The sequence below is a fragment of the Pinus tabuliformis genome, chromosome 4_2, assembly GCF_031772625.1.
Source record: "Pinus tabuliformis cultivar Carrire ecotype Pingquan chromosome 4_2, CPIR1, whole genome shotgun sequence".
Classification (NCBI taxonomy): Eukaryota; Viridiplantae; Streptophyta; class Pinopsida; order Pinales; family Pinaceae; genus Pinus; species Pinus tabuliformis.
The window spans coordinates 469,788,374-469,793,808 of record NC_142304.1 but is presented as its reverse complement, the minus strand read 5'-3'; the positions used below and the strand labels follow the sequence as shown (position 1 = coordinate 469,793,808).

General features: G+C 30.2%; 1 long non-coding RNA gene across 1 annotated transcript; it reads left to right on the top strand.

The window, feature by feature from the left end:
* Positions 1-215: 215 nt before the first annotated feature.
* On the top strand, positions 216-1,627 carry LOC149170003 (uncharacterized). Its single transcript, XR_016259451.1, has 5 exons — positions 216-419; positions 562-720; positions 838-1,004; positions 1,148-1,229; positions 1,500-1,627. It is a non-coding gene; the product is annotated as an uncharacterized LOC149170003 (long non-coding RNA).
* The last annotated feature ends 3,808 nt before the right edge of the window (positions 1,628-5,435 follow it).

Here is a 5,435-nt window from a genome sequence, read left to right as displayed (position 1 = left end):
ATTCTCTGATACCCATGGAAATTGGTTTGCACAGCCCAAAAAAGGAGGTCTAGACGGTGCTGATAAACAGGGCCATGGAACTTGGCTTGCACTGCCTAAAACAAGCAGGTCTGATAATGTTTGTATAAAATGTGTAACTTATCTCTAAGAATTTGGGAGGATTACATAATTGAATCGTATATTATATTGTGGTGCAGGAGTTATGTTGGGAGGTAAGCGGTTATAGCGTGTATCAACTATGCAGAGGACGCATTGATTTCAGGTTAATCTCAACTGAATACATTTCCTTTTTTCACATGACGTGAACCAGAGAGTTGCATGACCTGTACTTGTACTGTGCTGAAAGTATATCATGCGGGGCATGGTTACCTTGGATTATTTCTCTCTTTAAAGGTCGACGGGACAGTATACAAATAGTGGTAAGATTCGTCCAATCTTTTCATTCTAAAATTTCTTTCTGTAGATGTTAGGATTCCAAATTATGCACTGTTTTGTTTTGTTTTTATACCTGTTCAGGTTTTTCTCATAAAGGAATTGGGTTTTTATTTAATGATTTGGCAGAGCAGTTGAACCCCACGATGTGCTGTTTCAATGCTCTGACAAAGGACGCACATTCCAACAGCGCAGTTATTGAGGAGATCCACAGTGGCAGCGATCCACTCGGACGGTGACAGTTACGGTCACATGGGAAGATGAGCAGCGTGGAGTGGAGTGGAGGAGGTGGAGTCCATATCTGAATTCCCATTCCAACTTTACAAATATATATTTTTTTGGTATTTGCTTTGTTTTCCCACGATTGAGTATAAGGATTATTTGGTATTTGCTTGGTTTTTTCAGGATTGAGAAGGAGGGGCTTCTTTTGGTGTGTTCGGGTGGGAATGGGCATGAGGGTTTTTTAATTTAATTTTTCCGCTCAGTTCTGCTGAGAATGAATGAGACGCTAATCGAATTGATGAGGGGCCGAGCGTTATGAAGCGAGATCCACAGGGGCAAAGCAAAGCAATGTAAGCACTGTTATATTTTCTGAGGGAGCAGCAGCTTCATCCGATTTTATGTAAATGCAACTATGGGTAAATTTTCTTACTTTTCATCGTGTTATACATTTAAAATTGGATAACCCAATCCAGTGAACTTTATTCATTTTCAGCTGTGTGATGGGCTCTCCACAAGAATGGACGCAGGGAGGAGACCACTCCACTCCACTGATTGATGGGCTTTAAGATACACAGGTGCTTATTATTTTTATTTATTTTTGGTTGGCTAGATAAACCATAAATATTAAATTTTAACAGTTATGAGTACTGTCAAGATAAAGTAATCCCCTTAAAAAAAATAATATATATATAACATTTATGCATAAAACATTTATGCCTGTTTTGTTATAGGAATTTATGCAAAGTAGTTTTGCATACAAAATATTTATGTATTTTTTTGTTATACTGTATCAGAAGAAAGCAGCATAGATTGTCACTGAGTTTTAAAATATATTATTTTTGCAGATAATGGCTGCAATATATGTGCATGGCGAAAGCATTTACATCTCCATCATGTTCATGACATAAGACACATTGATCCCCTTCAAAAGAAATTATCATTTATGTATTCATTCTGTAATTACTCTTGAAAATCTCATAATAATAAAAATTATTTTTTTGTTTGAAGGGGATAAAAGCCCCTTCTCAATGCCCTTGAGAATGAACCATGGTCATTCTTAAGGGCTTGTGCATCCTCTCTCCCTTTCCATTCTTTAGTTTTTACTTTTCCTTTTTTTTTTTATGTTTAAAAGTAATTAGCATCATAGATTTTAAGTTAATAACTTCTTAATTATTAGTATGCATGCTTTACACATTTTAATTTTTTAAATGCACTAAATAGTTATTGTTTGTGTAGTGATGTGTATTTATATTCTTTTCATGTAATGTTTGATGATTGATGACATTTTTTACTTTGTTCATGATTGTGTATGACAATGTTTGCTCTTTGAGTTATATTTAGTGTTTGTATTTACAATGAATGTGAATTGCATGTTAATATGTGTTCTAAAATGTGTGCATGTGTGTCCCCTTTAGAAATGACTATCTAAAACATGTTTTCTGCGATGATTCAAATTTGATGTGCGATATGTGTATATTTGCAACATTTTGTGTGCAATGATCAAACTTTGATGGGTGACATTTGTATGTTTTTGTATTTACAACATGCTTTGTGTACAGTGATCAAAATTTGTTGTGTATTCATGATTGTAGCAATGTTTGTGGTTTTAGTTCTATTTGTATCCCTTTGTATTTACAATGATTGTGTATTACATTTTGATATGTACTCTGCAATGTGCGTGAATTTCATTTGCCAATGCTTAGTATGTCCATGTGCTTGTATCTTATGCATTTGCAACATTTTTAGGGTGTAACTGATACGTGATGCTTGTATGTTTGTGTATTTGCAACATTTTTGGGTGACGATAAAAAAATAGAAGTGCAATGTTTGTGATTTTTCTTTTACACTTCTTGAGTAATAAACAATTCAATGATTCCTAATGTTTGTGTGCTTACAAAATTTGATGTGTATTTATGATTGTAACCATGTTTTTGAGTTTGGTTTGCATAGTATTTACAATGATTGTGCATGACATATTGATATGTACTTTGAAGTGTGTGAATTTATTTTGCCATTGCTCACTATCCTTATTTTGCCATTGCTCACTATCCGCACACGTTTGTATGTTTATACATTTACAACATTTTTTGTGTTTGACATGTCATGTTCGTATGTTCACATTTTTTGGGGTTTGTATATTTATAATATCTTTGCTTGTACTAATTACAAATTTGATGCTTATCTTTTTGCAATAATAAAAAAAATTATGCCTAATGTACTAATGAAAATTTGATGTGAAAAAATATATTTACATATTATTAAAATTTTATATTTTTTTTATTATGATATTTTTTATAATAATTAAAATTTAATTTAAATCCAATATTAATAAAATATTATATTATATAACTTTTAAGAAATGCTAATTAAACAAATATGATTTAGTCAATATTACTCAGGTGAGAATAAATGTGGACTGTTTTTTTTAATACACTTCAAGGTTTTATGAATGAATGCCAATTAAATTGAACTAACTTATGTCAACTAAAGTTAGCTAACGGAAAAATAAAATATTTATTATTTATCTAAATACAAATAAAACTATACATATTTATTATTTATCTAAATATAAATAAAACTATACATATTTATTATAATTTGAATTTAGTTAAAAATTATTTTATATATATTAAAAATTATTTTTTTTATTAAAATATTATAATGTATATTTATATGTTTTTAATATAGTTATAAATTATTATAATTAAAATTTGAATTTAATATAATTTAATATTTATATAAAATATTTACTTTATAAAAAATCTTCAATTTTTAATGATGTAAAAATGTTTTTAAATAATATAACAATATTCATTATTTAATATTTAATGTTTACATACGCTTATATATATATATATATATATATATATATATATATGATTAAAATAAAATATTTTGTAATTATATTTTTATATTTTATTTTTTAATGTTTATAAAGATTTAATTAAATCTAATGTTTATTTTTTTTCTTCGGGGAAAAATCGTAATTTTTTATTATGGTGGAAAATTACATGTTGTAGATGTCAATGGCATATGTTGTATGAGTAACCTTAGTCATCAAAGGTAGTAAGTCTGTACATAAAACCTAAGAAGGGTGTACCATCATCCTAAGAAGGGTGTACCATCATGTATCAGTATGCATATACAAATATGTTTACAAAATTTCAAAGTAGTATTTTTTTGTGTGTGTGATCATATTATTCATCCTTTCAAGTGCCAAGAAAACTAGAATATTATGATCACTCATAAACAGATTCTCGTACTCTTTTGTGATAGTTTCCTTTCTATGTGATGTCAGTTTATATTTTATCTTCTGATGTTTAAATGAGATTATGTCACAAAATTTGATTAATTTAATGCTCCGACTCATACGTTTTTGACATCTACACTTTCTCTTCTAAAACTTTTAGGATTCACGTTTCATTCCCTGCTATAGTGGATTGTTATCTCCTTCTACTACCATTCAAATGATGTTTGATATGTCTACAATTTACCATCTACCTTTCCTTTTTTTCCTCTTGATTCATATAGTCAATATATTGGTAATTGCATCTAAAAACTTGATTTGTTGACCCCATTGCCGAATGGATTGATTTCTTCATCCCAACCATACTCTATTTTCACCGCAACCCTATTGAAGATCTAGCAATTGTTTGAAGACACAACCATTGATAAGCTTAGTGATTAGGTTGTTAAAGAGAGCCATATCTTGATTGAAGGGGCCAGATTTTAATCCACAAGATTGGTTTGAAAAGGTGACCTTAAGAAGTTATTTTTACAACCAAGAAACTTTCTTAGTGATAACATCTTGGTGACCATACTGCGGATATTGTTTAGATCTGATTTTTTATGGTGAGCATAAATCAGACACAAGAGAGAGGTTTTACATCATTCACCTGGCGACTCCATTGTCAGCGAGATCCAGAATTTAATGTGTCATTGGAGATTCCATTGTCAGCGAGATCCAAAATTTGAAGTGTCACTGGCGACTCCACAATACGAAGATGGCTTCCATGGAGGCTTACAGATCTATAAAGTATTCTCCTATGAATTCCTCACATATTCTTTTTTTTCCAAACCATTTTCCCCACATAGACTGGAAAATATACCTCTCAAATTTCGATGAATAGGAAGGAGATTATGCAGTTTTGAATTTTGATTTTGTTTCATAGACATATATATATAAGCTTGGGATTAAGTATCATGAGGATTATTTAATGAAGATGTTTATGGATACCTTAAAAGAAAAGGTTAGATCATGGCATGAAAGGCTACAACCTTATAGTTTATACTCTCTTAAAGATTTTCACACAACATTCTTTCAGTATTATGAGGAATCTCATTCTTCTTTGTCATTGTTTTAAAACTGTTGTGAATGTTGCAAAGATTGTATTCAGTATTTAGAATATATTTATGGTGATGAGGTGGTTATGGATGAGGAAATTAGAGAAGCCCTTTGTGAATATTCATCTAAATGGGAAATAGTAGAGGCTAACCATGACATCTAAGAGAATTCTCAATATTCTTTGTTTCGCCCCTTGATTATAGATGAGAAAGAGAAGAACAATATTATTCATTTTCCTTCCCTAAATCTTAAGGAGATCCAATTAGTTTTGAAAATTTTAAATGATGAAGACAAGCATGAAAATTTTCAAGAATCTCTACTTTAAGAAGAAGCTTGTAAAAAACAAAATTTTGAAAACTGAAAACATTAGGCAATTAACTATTTCATGATGAAAATTACCCACATGTGCAAGGAAATGATATCCAAGAAGTTGTTT